The sequence below is a fragment of the Pinus tabuliformis genome, chromosome 1_1, assembly GCF_031772625.1.
Source record: "Pinus tabuliformis cultivar Carrire ecotype Pingquan chromosome 1_1, CPIR1, whole genome shotgun sequence".
Classification (NCBI taxonomy): Eukaryota; Viridiplantae; Streptophyta; class Pinopsida; order Pinales; family Pinaceae; genus Pinus; species Pinus tabuliformis.
In genome coordinates this window covers 260,935,069-260,954,525 of record NC_142297.1, presented here as the reverse complement: position 1 = coordinate 260,954,525, position 19,457 = coordinate 260,935,069, and positions in this window count along the sequence as shown.

The following is a 19,457-nucleotide window of genomic DNA, read 5'->3' as shown; positions in this document are numbered from 1 at the left end:
CTAAAGATGACTCTAGTCTCCTTCGATGTTTTAACGAGCCCGAAGTGACAAATGCTCGGTTGGACTTTTTCAGTTATAGAGTTTGAAAAAGGCCAAAAGAAACTGCTCTGGAGATCTAGGCAGAGGGTGTGCCAAACCTTTCGCGAAACCACAGAATACGTTTTATGGTACGGGTGGTCGATCTTCGTGAATGCTGTGTTCACTGCATCGCGATCAGTAGGGCGGCCGACATGGCTTCCTAAGGATAAAGGATAAATGCCTATAGGGGTCTCCCAATATACGTGACGGTACGCGGGAGCACAAGTCCGTATTAGTGCTATCGTCCCTCAGGAGGAATCACCCACCTTCGTAGAGATCGACAGTCACTATGTTTAACGACGCCGGAACACGTCTCTACCTAGACCTCTACTGTGAGTGTTATGTTAAAAATCATTTTTAGATTCATTCAATATATTTTAAGTTGATCTTGTTTAGTAGTTTGTCTTTCAGGATCACCACGAGATGTATTGGTACAAATTCCTAAATGCAGTTAAGATGATAAGCAAGCTTTACAATCTTTTAACTTTGAAAATCCTAACTACTGAGGGAAAAGAAAGACATCATCTTTTCACATAGATCACAAAGCACACACTAATGCACTTTCTCCTAGATCGATCATACAAACTTATCAAAAATGCAAATGCAAGATGCAGGTATTTCTTTTCTCTTTCTTAATGTTGATGTATTACAAAAAGAAAGCTGTTGTATAATTTTGAATTCAATTTCAAGTGAAAACAAACAAGCTTGTCTAAAATCAAAAGACGCCTTACAGGTACTTGTTTCGACACTAGAAATATATGAATTCAAACCATATGACGAAAGCAAACAAACTCAATCAGCTATGAACAACAATCAAACTAACTCTTAAGATCACTACGACACTTATCATAGTTCTGGATCTAAGAGGCCACAGCAAGACTAGTTCGCTTTTCGTTATGGGAAACTGTAAATGAAACAAGAAATACACAAAGAAAAATCACAGTTTCTTCATACAACTGAGGCGGAATAGTGGCAAGGACAGTTGGTTTCAGCTAGGTACAATGACAAGCAACAGGCAGCAAAACAAGAGTGAAAACAGGGCAAAGACACAGTGGGAAACCCTAGGAGGACACTGCCACACTGGTTCAGCGCAGGCTCTGGTCTATCAAATTGACCTTCAGTGCAGTTCCCGAAGGGGCTACCTGCGTTGAAATGCAGACTGCCTTTGGACAGCCTGCACTAAAGAACGAGAGTTGCGTTTTCACAGTTTCCGAGTCACAATTTGCTCAAAAATTCACAGTTTTTGGCCAAATCAGAAGCTATGAGTCAAGTACACACTAAGGGATGATTAGGAGAATGAAAAGCTATCACTAAGAGCTTCAGAGTCCTTGTGGATCAGCTCTTCAAATCATAAACATGCCCAGAAACTGAGCTAGAGTAGCTGCCCTCTACTTTGCATTTGAAAGATTCAAGTGCAGTTCAATTCGGTACTCCCTTTGTTTATGAAATGAATAGCAAGAAACACAAACAACCAACAAGATACGCTCCCCAGTGGAGTCGCCAATTTGTTGTGGGGAAAAGTATCTGACTCGGAATGACCCTATCCCTACTCTAAGGGTGATAGTACCTCAGCAACAACAGAAAGCAAAGCTATCTAAGATTGCTTCTTTATGAAAATAAAGAGAGGAGAAAGAGATCCACCAACTGATGTCTTTCGCTAGTGTTGATCCAGTCTTCTCTCCTTGCTTCTTGCTCCCAGCTCCTTGCTCTTTCACCGGCCCAGCTACACAAAGATCCTGCAAAAAGGCAAGAGAGGGAAACTACAAGAAGCATACATTCATAACTGATTCAAGGATTAGAATAAATCAAATATACAAGTACAACAATACATCATTGAAACACATGTATATAGAAGAACCTCAAATGCTTTATTAATGGAAGAAGTAAAGTTCTGAGAGTGTTACAACCATAGAGGCCCAATCCAACAACACCTCCCAGCAGCAAGAAATCTCCTCTTCACCTCCTTCAAAGCAATCACCCAATAGCTCTAAACTCAAACCAACAGCACTTCCTTGCTTTGCACAAAATTCCAGCCTCCCTACACCTCATGAGAGAGCTCTATATATAGGATAAATGGAGAAAGGATGAGTCAGCTTGAGACTGACATGAAGCTGACTTGTGTCCTCTCCCTCTTCAGTTAAACTTCAGTTCTTGAGTCCACTTGGAGATCCTTCCTTCCACATGGAGTGTAGGGACCTCTTACTCATCATAGGGCGAATTTGCTGATCCAAGTGTCTTTTGGAAGCTTCCTGGGCATTTGACACCTTGCAGAATGACTGTGCCACTTGGCCAATCTCGCCCAGCGCAGGTAGCCTTCAGTGCTTTTGACATTCAGCGAAGGTACAGAGTGGAGCAGTTGACATTCAACACAGATGCTCAATGGGGCAGCTGACATGATCTTGAAATTGCCTGTTTTTAAGTGTTTTCAGGTGGAGAACTGATCTGAAGTGTTGTGGTTTGCTGACCTTGTTCCTCGAGGGGTAAGAACAACATGTTTAGGGACTTTGGATCCCTGTAATTATCGACATTTCATGCTCCATGCTGCGAGGCACAAAAATGTCTATAACAGATGGCATCAGAATTGACCCAGACAGGATACAAGCTATCTTGCAAATGCCCCACCCAAGAAACATCAAAGAACTGCAAGCCTTCTTAGGGAAGATTAATTTCTTAAGAAGGTTTATCCCAAACTTAGCAGAACTGATCAGATTATTGAACAACATGCTAAAAAAGGATTCAAAAGTAAAATGGACAGTAGAAGCAAATCAAGCCTTTGAAGGCATAAAATTGGCCCTTACCCAAACTCCAGTCCTAACAAATCCTCAATTTGACAGAGAATTTATCATTTTCTCTTTTGCCTCCCAGCATACTATTGTTGTTGTTTTGTTACAGAAAGATGACCAAGGAAATGAGAAACCCATTGCTTTCTTTAGTAGAGCTCTTAGAGATGCACCTCTGAAATATCAGATCATGGAGAAACAAGCTTATGCTTTGGTCAAGGCCATTAAAGACTTTAGGATTTACATCCTTTATTCCCATGTTATAGCTTATGTGCCAAGTCCCATTGTAAAAGACATACTCACTCAAGAAAATTTAGAGGGCAGAAGAGGAAAATGGATTGCCAACATTTTGGAATTTGATATTGAGATAAAACCTACAAAACTAATAAAAGGGCAAGGTTTGGCCAAACTAATGACAGAAGCAAACTTCCAAGCATTAGACATAAACCAGCTGGACAATGAACCAGAGCTGGCGACTCCAAAGATCAATGTAGCCTTTGAACAATCCCCTTGGTACTCTGATATATGTTACGTGTTACAAAACCTGTGTGCTCCACCAGGATTGTCCAGAACTAAGTGTAGATTCCTAAAAATGAAATCTTCAAAATTTTGTTTCATGGATGGCAATTTGCTTTGGAAAAACCATGAGGGTATACTGTTAAACTGCTTGATTGAGAATGAGACTAACAATGTCACCAAAGAATTTCATGCAGGTGACTGTGGTGGACACTTGTATTGGAAGTCCACTATGGATAAAATACTGAGGGCTGGTTACTATTGGCCCACTGTTTTCTCTGATGTCAAGAAATTCACCACCTCATGTCATAAATGTCAAGTGTTTGAGGGAAAGAGAAAGTTACTGCCACTTCCTTTGAGGCCTATTGCAACAGAGAGACCTTTTCAACAATGGGGCTTGGATTTCATTGGGGAAATTCATCCCTCATCTTCAGGCCAACATAGATGGATTCTAACAGCTACATACTACTTTACTAAATGGATTGAAGTTGTTCCATGCAGACAAGCCAATGATTCCACTATCATTCAGTTCCTTGAGACCAATATTCTTTCTAGATTCGGTTTTCCTGATAAGATAATAACAGACAATGCTGCTGCATTTGGATCTAAGAGGATGGTGAATTTCTACCATAAATTTCACATTACCTTGGGCCATTCTACTGCATATTATCCCCAAGGAAATGGCCTTGCTGAGTCATCAAACAAGAGCCTTGTAAACATCATAAAGAAGGTATTGGAAGAAAATAAGAAGAATTGGCATAAGAAGCTTGTGAATGCCTTATGGGCAGATAGACTAACAACCAAGAGATCAATTGGGGTCAGCTCATATGAGTTAGTGTATGGACTAGAAGCCAAATTCCCTTCATCACTAGGGGTTCCTATTATGAAACTACTTCAAGAAAGTCAAGCTGAACCAAATGATATGCAGAGAAGGATAAATCAAATAATATGTTTGCAGCAAACTAGAGATCAAGTTTAAAGTAGAGTTCAAGTTTTACAAGAAAAATTAAAAAAAGATTTTGATAGAAGGACTAAGGCAGAAGATTTCAATATTGGAGACAAAGTCCTCAAGTGGGATTCAAGAAGGGAAGACAAAGGAAAAAATGGAAAATTTGATTCCCTTTGGAGAGGACCATTTGCTGTTCAAGCAGTGCAAGGAAACAATACTTATTTCCTTAAAAGTCTTGATGAAGCTGATTTGGATGAAGGTCCTGTAAATGGCAGGATGTTGAAGCACTATTTTGACTACCATCCATGAGTACAGCCTAAGTTTCCCTTGTACATATTCAGGTGTATATATATTACTTTCTGTTAAAATGTAAAAATGCAGTTTCTCAAGTTTTATAAGTTATCAACAAAAGGCAAATAATTGCAGAGATTTACTAAGATGGGAAGAGCATAACTTTGGCATTTCAAAGAGGAATACTCCAAGTTTGATACAAGAAAACAAGGGCCAAGGCATTCTGACCCGCTGTTCTTGGTCTTTCAAATGGAAAAACCATCCCCATGTGGAGCCACTGTTAGCTACATATACTAATAGGTTTCATATTTCATGATTGGCAAAGAAAGTTCCAAATATGCTCTGCTTTGGTGATACAAAGATCCCATATTTCCAAGAGAAGACAATGTGTGTATATAGCTTGATGTTGACAAAATTTTGGTGGGTGGTCCAACAGCCTAATCTGGATCATGCCATGTTTCAATTTTCTGTTGTAGAATAGAGAAAGAAGTCTGTCCAAACTGTTTAATCTTGGCAGACCAGTAGCTTAGGTAGAGAAGTAAGGTTCCCAACTGCTTAATCTGGGACCTTGGAAGCAATAAGGGTAGTTCTAGATAGAAAATCAAAAGAAAAAGCCAAAGAAAAGAAAAGGCACATAAGGGTCTGCAAGTCTAAGTGCACCCTCCATGAAGAAACAAAAAATGCTAGGCAAATAGATGGGTAGGCAGATGGGGTGGCAGAAATATCATTCCTTTCAAGTGAGTGTGTGAGAACCTGTTTGCAAAGGAATATCAGTGAATAGAGAAGGTCCTCTTCTCCATCATGTTGCAGCAAAGCAAAGGAGCATGACTAACTTCCTTTCCCCCTTTCACATTCATCATTAACATCCCTTCATCAGTTGTAATTCATGAAAGAATTTAAGGTGTTATGTTGGTTCTTATTCCTGAAAAGAAGCCACATTTCTTGTGTAAAAATTCTTTTCATTTTGATCTACTTCCTAACTAAGTTTAAGTCCCAAAAAACTTAGTAAACACCATTTCCCATTCTTATTCCCCCTACTATTATAACACCATGGTGTATAAATCCCAAGCAATGTATAAATTTCCTCCCCTTTTAGCACCATAGCTAAATAAGTTTGTCTTAGGGAGACTTTAGTCCACCAGGGACTATGGTCAACCCTATCATGGGATTACTCTAACCTCTGGTTAGGAGTAATAACCTCCCCCTGAGCCCTCACCTCACCTCTGGTCAAGAATTCCACAAAAAGCTCCTGTCCCTCTGCTCAAACCCTCTATAAACCCTTTTTCCTACAGATTAACCCAAAAACCCAAAAAACCCACGAAAAACCCTCAAAAACCATAGTCTCGTGCCCAAATATTAAAATAAATATTTAAATGGTCGGGCGTGGCCCAACCCAAAGCTGCGCGACGGACGGCAGTACCCGCTAGCCGTCGATCATTCCCCGCCCCCGATCTAACGGTGGTCGGTTGATTTCACACCCCGACCTGCCTCCCTTTAACGTCCGGGGAAGGGCGGTATTGGGCGCCGTACCCACGACGCGTGGCAGGCTCTGGGGTTGTTCGGAGCCCCCCTCCCTGATACCGCTATCACCAAAAGCGGTGTGGGGAGACCACTTACCGCCTCCCCGATACCACCCCTCCCACACGTCAGCGCCCACGTCACTATGACGTCATGCCACTCCGCCCACCCCCGCGCCCCGTGGCCCTCCACGTAGGCCCGCCACCGCATACGTCTGCCACCGCATCCAGCCACGCTGGCCTCCAGCTCAGCGTCCCCGTCACCCGCCGTACCCGGGCCCGCCGTGACGTCATGCTGACGTCATTGGCGGAAAAAGCGCCAATGACCCTTTTTGCCCAAATTTGCCGTTATTAACGCCCAAACTAGCCGTTTGCGGTCATTTTCACGCGAAAACGACGCAGCCACTATCGACCTGTTTGCCGCGAAATTGCCTCCAGCCATCAAATTCGAAGTTGCGGCCGCTACAAGTTGGAAATTCAGCTGCAGTGAGCTCCCCCTGTTCGGCCCGAAGGCGTTTCGTGCTTGTTTTCCAGGTATTCACCGCAAGTTCCCTGTTTTCCCCCCTATGCATGCCATTTCTATGTGAATTCTCCCATAAGCATTGGTCAAATCCTACATTGCACACTGTCTGTTACTTAATTGGCCATTAAATCCACCTGCATTACCCTTTGCCCCGAGAATTCGCTATCAAAACGATAATTCACGGTTGAAAATTACAAATTCGGCCTCGAAGTTGCCCGGCATTGTTCCCTTTTGCCGGGTGGAGACCCAAGTCTGCATATCACCAAATTGAGGCCTGCACACCCTCTGCAAACATCCTGACCAATTCACAATCCCTGTGAATTTACCAGCAAACAGAAAAAACAAGTCTGCCAAGCCTGCCTTTTCCACTTTGAGGAGAATTTCAAGCATTGTCTGCAATAAGCCTGTCACTCAAATCTTTGAGGAACCTTGCAAACCATTGTAATCACCTTATCTAAATTCAAACTGCATAATGGCTGCTCCTGCACCCTCAGCCCTCAGTGTTGCTCCATTGAATCCACCAAATAAAGACCTGGAGTCCTTGCCTCTTGCTGACAAGGACTACCTCATTGAAGACTTTGTGGGTAACAGGGACTTTTTGTAGACCTTCAGGCAATTGAGAAATTACTACCTGAATGGTCATGATACATATGCGATATGGGAGTCAAACCTGCCATACTATTGTCTCCCCTCTGTCAATGTTTTTCCTGAGATCATTCGCCTATGTGCTGAAAACTATGATGTGCAGCACAGAGCTATTAAGTCTCCATCTGGGAGTATCCTCTTTTACATTAATCCTGAATCCATCAATAAAATGCTCCATTTTGATCAGACTGAGCTGCTGTTCCCATTTTCCATGAATTATCTGTTGGACACTGGTGCCAAGATGACTAGTGAGAAGATTCAAAAGATCACCAAGACATTCATGAGACCTGAGTGCCAGCCCACAGGGCCACCTCCCTACTTGGATATCTATTTTACTGAAGTAGGCAGACTATTGCTGGACATGATTGCTTATGTATTGGGATACAGAACCAGCGAGCATGTGGATGAAACAATGCTGGTATTGCTAGCTGCTTACAGCCCAGGCCAACCCCCTGCCCGCAAATATAACTTTGCTAAGTTCATAGCTAACAAGATTCATGATCAGTTGGGCACAGTGGACAGACAGGGTGTCTTCAAGTACTCGGCCTATATCTACCACCTTTTCATGTACTATCAGTCCGAGGTTTTTCCATGCTACATCAAAAAGCTGGATTATAGAGGGGAAAGAAGATCTGTTATCTTCTGGACATCTGTCTATCACAAAGTCCCAAATTCACCCTATTCCTATTGTGAATTTATTGACCAATTTGTATACCCTGTCTCTTGCTTATTGATGAGGTCCCCTCCTCCCAGAATATCAACTGAAATACAGAAAGCTTTGCAGCTTTCCAAAAATTACAAAATAGGTGATTGGTACCTATATGAGAATCATACAGTCATCAGAGTCTATGGCTGTGAGCTATGTCCATACAGGCTCCCAAAATATGTGCCTATGAGGATATTTGCCTTGGAGTATTACAGGCAGTTGATTCAGTCTGACCTCACTCACTTCCACAGCTCCAAAAAGAAAGCCCACCTCAAGTTCAAACACCAGGTGGGCCCCTTCATCATGAATAAAAAAGAAGGATGGGAAGATGCTGACCTAATCCTCAAAGACAAATACAAGCTATCATATAGTTTTCGGTGGGTCCCTTATGACCCTGAAGGCTTCATTACTGCTAGAAGAATCAAGTACAGGCTTCTAGGTTATAGGCATTGCAAATACCCACATATTGAAAGATATGCCAACCAGCAAGAATGGCAGCAGGATACTTTAATTGAAAAATTAACTGAAGAAGAGACAATGCTAAAGAATGTCAAGGAACTGGAAAAGACTCTTGACCTAGATTCTGTGCAGCAGGTACCCTTCAAACGGCCTTACTCAACAGGAGAAGGGACCTCGGCCTCAAGGACCGCACCAGCCACACAAGCACCTTCTACAGCAGCACCAGCTACAGACAAAGGGAAAGGCATAATGGGTGCTGAAGAAGAAACCGTGAAAGAAAAGCCTGCCCCTTCAAGTGAACAGCAACAAGGGCAGCAACAAGGGCAGCAACCGGAGCAGCAGCAAGAGCAGACTCCCCCTCCACAAACTGAGCCACCAACAACTTCAATTTTGCAGACCCCAGCACAAGAGGACAGGGGTACGAAAAGAGACAGAGAAGAGTCCACTCCTGCTAGTGGATCCTCACAGCAACCCCAGACCAAGAGGCCAAGAGCTGATTCCCCAGAGGTAGAAGACATCACTGAAGAATTCCTTGAAAGTTCAAGGAAAGACAGGGAGGGCAGCCAACATACAGGTACAATATCCTTTCAGTAGGAGCAAGGATTACAACTTGGTTTGGAGGTGTCCTCGTCCTCTCAGCAGAGCAAGAAGCCCAAAGGCACTAAGGACTTTTTCAAGCAAATAAAGGCACAGAATGACCTGCTAAGGGTGGAAGTTTATAAACAATTTCTCAATGCCACACCAGCCCAAAAGGAAAGGCTAATGTCTGTATATGACATTCAAGAGGAGAAAATGATCCTCAGCCATTTCAAGCCTACAGTGCCCCATCCAAAATCAACAGCAGATTATGTGAAGACAAGGGTGGCGGTCCTAGCCAAAGACATCCATCCCATGGACCAGATTGAACTCCATAAATAGACTGGAGAAATGGTCTATGCAACCTTGGTGGAGAGGGAAACCATGGCCCATGAGCTAAAAGAGTCACTCAAAAATACCAACACTCAGTTGGATTTTGAGAGAATGTCCTCCCTAGCCAAAGATAACAAAATAAAATCACTTGAGGACATTATTGTTGACCTAGGACATGATCCTAAGGATCCAAAGGGTGTAAGGGCCCTTATGAAGAAAAAGGAGGATGACCTCAATGCATTAAATAAGAGGTTAAAGCTGCTGCCTATAGAGCATCCTGAGACAGCAGAGCTACAGAAGGAAAAGCAGGTCGATGAGCAGCTGGACCTCATAATACAGCTAAACCAGAAGATCCTTGACTTGGAGAAAGAGCTTGAAGGGGCATTACAAGACAAACAGGGAGAATCCACATCCCATGCTCCTCCAACTACTTCAACCACTGCAACAACTACAGAGCCAGCAGTGGCTCCCACAACAGAAGCAACAGCAACAACAATAGCTCCAAGTTTCAGCGCAAGTGTGGAAGAATTGACTAAGGCCATTAAAGAAATGGAGCTACAGGCAAATGAAATAAAACAGGCCAAGGAAAAATTGACAGAATTAGATTCCAAGTATGATAAATCAAAGATGACTGTGGCAGAACAAGGCAGAGAAATAAAGGCCCTAAAAGAAAAGATAAAGACCTTGGAAAAAGAGCTGAATCTGGAAAGTGCCATGGCTGAAATAAGAAGAATTATGTGGGCCAAAATTGGCCAATCCATCAATAAACAATGGAGGTCAATTAAAACTATACATGAGCAGATGGATTTAATTGGCCAAGCACAGACATAGATTCAGAGGGCCAAAACAACACTGGGAGACAAGCCTGAACAGGCCAACAGAATGATAGATTTTTTGAATAGGCAAGAAAAGGAGGAACTGGTAGCCATTGGCATAGTCAACAGAACAGAGGTCGTCCTCACAGCCAAGAAAGTACTCACTCTCAAGAATTATGTACAGACTGTGGAGAGAAAGTGCTTTGAAATACAGGCTGAGGTGCATGAGTACCAACACAAGATGGCAGCACTGCAAGCAAAAGGACTGCCCAGCCTACTAAGCGGTACAGGAAGACTGATCTCCCGAGATCAATTTGCTAACAGGATGGCAGCTTATATTGAAAACCAAATCACTGCATCTGGCAGTACTTCTGAGGAAACAGGGCCTCCAACAGGACAGAGCTTATATAATAAACTTGAAGGCCTGTTTTTTATTGAGAATGAGGTAAAGCACCTTTTTGAAATTCCTCCTAATTTTTACAGGTATACAGAGGCCGATGAAACTTTAATTAAGATTCGAAGACATCAAATGCCTAAGGAAGATTGGTGGCAGGCAATGCTTCAAATTTTGCCACGGTAGCCTCAGTTGCTCGGTCATTGCCATCTCCAGCTCACTAGAAGACAAACAGCAGGAAAAAGTTAGCATTTAAGGCAGCTGAAAAGTGACTCAGCACATGGACAACGACAGCTAGCCCAAAGGATAAGAAAAAATGCATATCTTTGACAGCGTATCCTCAGCCGACTCCAACAGCCACCAAGTCAACAGTCTCTGACCATTTTGACAGCTAAAGCACTGAAGAGTTATTACAGCATTAACTTTCTCAGCTACAACGCTCCAGGAGTTGGCATAACATCAATGAGCCATTAACTCATTTCCTTGATATTTTTCATGTAAATTTTGTATATATACCCCCCTTAGTAATGCATAAGGGGTTGGTAATTTTCACTCTGAGGCAAATGTATTGTACACTTTCAGAATTATCTAATACAAAGGGCTGGACCAGCTCACTGATCTCCTGAAAATTTGATGTCTTGCTGATGACCTGCGTGCTGTTGCAGAATTCTTGTGTTGTCTGATGGAATAATAAGTTTTCTTAATCTCTGTTTTGTCTTCTTATGTTATTTCATACTCATGTTTCCACCAAATCTAGCAATAGAGAAAAGGGATAGTACAGGACATGTTTCATCACACCCTGTGCTCAATCTTTTATTGTTGTAAACGTTTTTCTTCAGAGTTAACCATAGACATGAAACCTTAAATGCTCATGTTTTCATTAATTCTATAAATGTGAATGTTATCTAGAATTTCTTAGTTGCTTCTAAATAATATTCTCACTTCTTTACATATCATTTTATTGAAAGATTCTTAACTGCCTTTCATGAATTGAATACATCACACTTAATCAAAATTTCAATGCGTTGTTTCCCAGACATTTATCCAGCTCTGCAGCATCACTATTGTATCAACATAGCACACCAAACAACTAAAGGACCACTGACTCCATGCCCAATGACCTATAACATTCTAGTGAGAAAATATATATCTTGACTGAAGCATTATCCAACCAAGTCAAAAAACAAATCTTGAGCATCATAGCTAGCGTAAAATCTTCACAAACAGAGACAAACCTTAAAGAGAGAGCCCTCTCTGATTACAGTGTGGCTAGAAGCTGTAATCCAAAGATTGGTTAGTGGTTACCCCGGCCGTATTCCCTTGGGAGTCAAAGGGAACAACCTGGGTGTTAACACTACCCACGGTTTTCCAGTAGCATTGTCCTTGCCGAAGCACCAATTGATCAGTTCTTGCAATCCCTTCATAGCCTTACTATCGTAGAGCAATTTCATGCAGGTCTCTAAGAATGTGGTAATCATGGATGGGTCCATTTCTTCAATTGGTTTCTCCTAACTTCCTGAGGTAGAGGCCTTAGTGAAGCTTTTTTTTGTTTTAATAAATGTTTCTTTTGCGCACTCCATATCAAAACCAATCTTCTTTTCTGGTCCTTTGTGATCCCATTCACCTTCTGCAAGCTAATTCCCTTTATCCTCTTGAGTCGTTGTGCCACTCTACAACATAATTTTTATCTTAGGGTCTTCCTCGTGAAACTCATCCCTCATCATCTATAGGTTCTGCGTTGGTTGTGGATGTTGCGCCCCCTTTTCGTGGATCTTAGCCAACAATATAGGGCAATCCTTAGTTGCATGGTCAAACAGAGTATAGTAGTGGCATGACAGTCCGTCGGATTCAAACAGTCTCTCACCAGTGTCTTGGTCCTCCACAATTGTAACAAATCAGCTACCCTCAACCTCTACTAGGCCCCCCTCCACCTCGGCCTTGGCTACACCCCTGATACTCACCTTGCGTTCCCCTAGCGCCTTGATCTGGAGGCTGCATTTGTACCTGCACCCTATATGCCAGTGTCCTATTCATCATTAATTCATAACTATGGTAATTTCGCTCATCATGGCCTACTAATTAACAGAAATTGTAGAATAGTTGTTGCGGTGTCTGTATGAATTTCTCCAGCAAATGGCAATTGTCAGTCACATGTTTCCCAACTACCTAACATACATCACTCCAAAGTGTAGGCCTTGTACTTGGCCTTGTTGCAGCCTTCAACCTTAGAGGCATTGATCCCCATGCTACAACAAAGTTCGCAAAGACGGGACAATGATCCTTGTCATGCCCCTAACCTTTACATTTAAAGCACCAGACTTCTTTGTGCACCTCCGGCCAAGTTGTTCTATATTTCTTCATACTTTTCATTTCGAGGCAAAGGTTCTGTAGCTGTGTGTGAATTTGTTGAACCCCTAGATTAGCATCCTACATTTGTTTCTCACGCAGTCTCGTTGCGATTTCTAGAGCTTCTTCCTGGGTCCCGATATCTTGTTGTGATAGCATAACCCTTTGGTGGGGCAAGAGCGAGGCCACAAACCATTCATGGTGCTGCCCATCAATTAGGTTCATGTTGGCTTCTCGGATCGTACACTTCAATCTTTGATCCAAACCCTAGGGCATCTCCCTGAGATTCATCATGATATCCTTGAATCCCACAATTGATTCCGCTAGAGACTTAAGTCTACCAAATTCTCTATTCAGCGCATTCTGGATATCTTCCAACATGGATGTTGGGTTATTAGTACTCTACTTAATGTACCACGTTAGTGCGTAGTCTTGCAAAGCACTAACTAGCATTGCTTTCTTCATTTTATCATCTTCGATACATTGGGCTTCCCATACACCCCTCACGACAAACCAAAACTAGTATGGATCTTCATTTCCTACGCCCTTGAATACAAGTAGCTTTACAGAGTTCCCCATGTTGAATAGTGGTGGAGGTAGCGGTGGTGTGGCTTGTGTTGGAAATAATACTAAGAGGGGGGGGTGAATCAGTATTAGTAACTTAACAATATTTCATTTCCATAAACATATTTATATATGATACTTCTGTTAATTCAACTTGCATATATACGCAACTATGTTTAGAGCAACCAACGTATACCTTGTAAACTTATTATTTAGTCAGTTCATCATTAATTTGTGTATCAGAACCATATAAGCAGTAACAGGTATAGTAAAACAGAGCAAACAATCACACATAAGAACACAAGATATAAGGTGGAAACCCAATGTGGGTGAAAACTACCTATTGCAATTCGTCTCTATCTTCTTTTAATAAGAAACTTCTTCTTACAATATTTCTATACTGGTGCAGTCTTATATCAGTACGCAGGGTTCTAGCTGCAGAAGGCTACAACCTTCTCTTTTCTTCTAGGGACCACATTTCATAAATTTTCAGACTGGATCCATCAATAGCATCAATAAAACATCAAATATATTTGCATCAACCAATCTCGTTTTTACCAACCAAAACAGAATCAAACAATCACTTTTCTGAAAGCTGTAATAGTAACAGTAACTAGAACCCAAGCCAGAACCCAGAACATTGCAACAGTAAACAGAAGTAGCTAAAACATATTTTATGAGATGTACGCTACTTCAATGTCTCGAACCTGCATTCATACGCACTTTTCTCAAGGCAAACCTACGTATACATTATTTTGAAATGCCAAACTAACGTGTATACGTGCCTTTGCTATACTGAACCCACATATAGATCTGTAAAAGATGATTTACCATTTACAACTATTCAGACACTAGTTATACCCAGATCATCAGATTTACAGATTAAGACATGCGCCAATTATATAAGATCAAAACCACGCAAATATAATTCTCTTCAAGCCTTAAGATCTTGACCCATCAATAGAACGTATCCTTCTTCAAACGCTTAGGTTCCTCCTTGATATAGATCTAGCTATGCACCATAACCCAATGACCAATATTCTAGATCTTGCTTTTCATTAGATATTCAATACTTGAGTGCCTTTTCCTAATGATCTCCTCCTCCTTTTATGGTCTGAGGCCTTACTCAATACCATGGTCCAAAACCACTTAGAAGCAATACCTTAGATCAAATACCTGGGGTCAATACTTCGGTCAAGATACCTTGGATCAATACCACGGGTCAAAATACCAGGGACCAAATACCACAGACCAAAACCAAGTTTTCCAACATTTACATGCTTTTCCTTGCATGAAAGTGCATGTATACACATACACACCTTTTGGTTAGAGAAACTGCGTGTATACATGACTTTTTCAAGGGAAACCTATGTATATCTCTTTTTCTTTCATTCTGAGAGCCTGAACTATGATCTTTCATCTGAGTGAGTTGCCATCAAGGACAAAAACTATGTCATAGTGTCAAACCTATGCCATAATGCCAACAATCTCCCCCTTTTGACTTGATGGAAACTCCAAGCCACTCTCCCCCTTTGTCATCAAGGGCAAAGGGTTATGCTCCCCTTGAGTACATGTTGAATTTTCTGATATGCTAAAGTTTGTTGTTCATGCTCCCCCTGACTGTAAGCAAGGTCTGCAACAATATGTTGTACAAGAAGAACCAAGACTTTATACATCATAAATGACCTTCCTGTCACCAACAACTCATACATACATCCATTTCCCAACCAAGTGGGGATACACCAAAATTTTATACATGGTAAAACAAGAAAATTACATCATCCATCCCAGGCATAGTGGGGAAACAAAATAGGTCATTACATGACCTTGATAATAGAAGATAGACATGACATAGAGACATAATATCTAAAACAATACTTGGATAGTCATCAGCAACTATCATCATCAACGTCTGTCAATCACCATCCAGACCAGCAACCATCATCTCCCTCTCCACCTGATCTACCTAAAACAAAAAATAGCTATGAAATTGTACCAAGATCTTCTAAGATAATGCCAACAATGCATTATTAGAAGTATATTCTCCCCCTGAACCTGTGCTAGATGATCATTGTTAGACCCATATCAGACTCTTTTCATCCTAAGTCTGTCCCACTGATATTTTTTCAAACCAACATTTATGCGGCTGTATCCATAGCAACTGGCATATGTACACGGATACATTTCATGAAACTTGTGTACAACCACTTTTCCCTAAAACAGATAAGTACCAATGGCAAGAAGATGCATCAACTACTCCCAGCTTCTGTCTGAGGTATTCAAATATGTCTCTGGGAAGTGGTTTGGTGAATATATCAGCAACATGTTCCTTCGAGGGAACATAATCCAGTTTGACCTCTTTTTCAAGCACTTATTCCCGGAGAAAATGATATTTGATAGGTATGTGCTTGGTCTTGGAATGCATAACAGGATTCTTTGAAATACTAAGTGCACTTGTATTATCACATAGAATGGAGATGGGTGGAGTACATGTGACTTGAATGTCTAGCAATGTTTGCATCATCCAAAGAAGTTGTGTGCATCAAGATGCAGCAGCCACATATTCTGCTTCAGCTATAGATAATGCAATTGAACTTTGTTTCTTGCTAAACCAAGACACTAATCTAGAACCCATGAAGAATGCACCACCACTAGTGTTTTTTCTGTCATCCACACTTCCTACCCAATTTGCATCTATATATGCATGAAGTGTAATATCTGCATCTCTAGGATACCATAGACCAAAGTTTTGTGTCCCTTGAAGATATTTAAAATTCCTTTTGACTGCTTGAAGGTGTGCTTCCTTTGGATTTGCTTGGAATCTTCCAACTATTCCCACTGCATGCATGATGTCTGGTCGGGTACCTATTAGATAGAGTAGACTACCAATCATGGATCTATAGGTTGGTTTATGTATTGTTGCTAATTCGTCATTTGCGCTAAGGCCGCATCCTGTTACCATAGGTGTACATACTAGTTTAGAATCTTCCATTCCATATTTCTTCAAGATCTGCTTGAGGTACTTGGTTTGTGATAGAAAATGCCATGTTTATTTTGTTGAACTTGTAAACCAAGAAAATATGTGAGCTCACCAAGAAGGGACATTTCAAATTCTTTTTGCATTACCAAAGCAAATTTTTGACTCATGGCTTCTTCATTACTCCCAAAAATGATATCATCAAGACACACAACAAGTATTAACAATTTATCATTGTCAATTTTTATATATAGATAGTTATCAGCTAATCCTTTTGAAAAACCTTGTTGACGAAAGTATTTTTCAAGATAATAATACCAGGCCCTTGGAGCTTGCTTTAGACCATACAGTGCCTTTCTAAGTCCGCATACAAGTTTTAGATCATTTCTAAGGATGAACCGGTCTAGTTGCTCAATATATACCTCCTCTTCTAGATCTCCATTAAGAAAGGTAGATTTCACATCCATTTGATATACTTTGAACTTCTGAAAGCTAGAAAGAGCAAGGAACATTCTTATGGATTCAAGTCTAGCAACAGGTGCAAAAGTTTCTTCAAAGTCTATGCCTTCTTGTTGAGCATATCCTTTACAAACAAGTCTAGCCTTGTTTCTAACAACTTCCCCATTTTCATTCAACTTGTTTTTGAATATCCATTTGGTTCCAATGATATTCTTATCATGAGGTCTAGGAACTAATTCCCAAGTATTGTTCTTTTCAATTTGCTCAAGATCTTCATTCACGGCCTTGACCCAACATTCATCTTTGCATGCTTCATGTACATTTTTCAATTTGATGGAGGAAAGCAATGCTAGATAGTTTGAAGCTTCTCTAATAGTTTGTCTTGTCTGTACACCTACCTCTTTCTATCCCAAAATTTGAGTCTCTGGATGATTTTTCTGAACATATCTAGATGGAGTCTTTTCTTCTATCATTATTTGCTCTTCTGGTTCTTCATTGGTTTCTTCTTCTTCAGCATTCATCTGATTTGATGTGGAAGGATAATCCTCATCTTCTTCCCACTCTTCAGTTTTTACCTGCTTTGGATTTTCGCCTGCTTCATCAACCACAACATCAATACTTTCAACAATTGTCCTTAGTCTTTTATTATAAAACTTGTAACCTTTACTTCAGGAAGAGTAACCAAGGAGAATGCCTTCATCTGCTCTAGGTTCAAACTTGCCAATTTTTTCATCAGTCATTTTGATGTAACATTTGCTTCCAAAAACTTTGAAGTATTTTATAGTAGGAGTCTTACCATACCAAAGTTCATGTGGAGTTTGAGTGTTGTTTACTCGAACATTTGTTTTGTTGAGAATAGTGACGGTAGAAAATGCAGCTTCACCCCAGAAGGTTGCAGGAGTTCCAGACTCATGTAGCATGGCACGAGCCATTTGTTGAATAGTTTTGTTCATCCTTTCTACCAATCCATTTTTCTAAGGAGTCCTTGCGGTGGAAAATTTTCTTCTTATTCCATGTTCTTCACAAAAGTCGAAGAATTCATTTGAGGTAAATTCCCCTCCTCGATAAAATCTAAGGCATTTGATTTTGCGATCTGATTCATTTTCAACCAAAGCTTTGAAGGCTTTGAATTTTTCAAATGCTTCATCTTTGTGCTTTAGAAGTCCTATCCAACAAATTCTGAAAAAATTGTCAATGAAAAATATAAAGTATTCTTCTCCACGAGGTGACTTTTCATTGAAGGACCACATAAATCAGTACGAACAAGTTCAAGAGGCTTGCTAGATGATCCTTCCTTTTCTGGGAAATGTGTTCTAGTTTGCTTACCAAATTGTCATGATTTGCATATTGTATTTTCTAGAATTTTGATGTCAGGAAGATCGCGAATAGCCTGTAATTTGCATGCTTTCCTTATTTGAGGGAAGATTAGATGCCCCAATCTTCTTTGGCATAGCTAGTGTTCATCATTTTTTCTTAGATAGCATTATTGTTGTCCTCCCTTGAGTATGTATAAATTATTTGGAGTTCTTCTGCCTTTGATCATTGTTTCTCCTATATCAATCTCACGCACAACACATCCATTTGATCGAAATACTACCTCATTTCCTTGATCACAAATTTGACTAACACTCAATAGATTATGCGTTAAACCTTCAACATACATAACATTTCCAGCTTTGACCTTTTCTTTTAAGAGAATAGAGCCTTTACCTTTTATGACTGCAGGGGTGTCATTTCCAAATGAGACCTTCCTTTCCTTTTCTAAGGCACTATATGACTGAAGTTTTTCTTTATCACATGTTTTTCTTTATCACATGTCATATGTTTCGAGCATCCACTGTCGATGTACCATTGATCTTCTTGTCCTTCTGCATATAAGGCTATACCACATCTTTCGGTTTGCGGTTCTTTCTTTTTCCATGTTTTGGGACCCAATGAAGCTTGCTCCTTCTGATATGCTTGCCGAAATTTACTCTTGCATTCAGAGTCTTCATGACTGAAGTTGTTACAGATAGAGCATTCTATTTCATTTTCAAGAGTAGAAAATTTATTGTAGGTCCTTTTCATGATCACAGTCACATTCCTTTGATTTCGTACTTCTTTAGTCATGATGGTCTTGTAAGCAACACATTGAGCAGATTTGTGTCTAAAGTTATGACATGAAAAACATTGGCCAGTAAAGAAATTCCTGCGATTATCGAATCTACTGACCTGATGATTGTAGTTTCCATTAGCATTCATTCTTGAAGAAAATTGAGAATGGCTCACCTATGGTTGGTTATAGCTTTTGTTCTTCCTTGAAGTAGATTGAACTCGATTTACCTGGTGATCTGTTTTAAGCCTCTGCTGATGATTGTCAATTTGTTCATTTCTCCTTGCTGCATCAAGATAGCTTTTGGAGGTTGATGGCTTCTATGCTTGAGATGGTTCTTCAGTATATCCAAGACCTATATTTATCAGAGGAGAACGCTGCACTTTGATAATTTCATCTAAAGTTTCTGATCCTTTAGCAAACCTAAGATTGAGAGC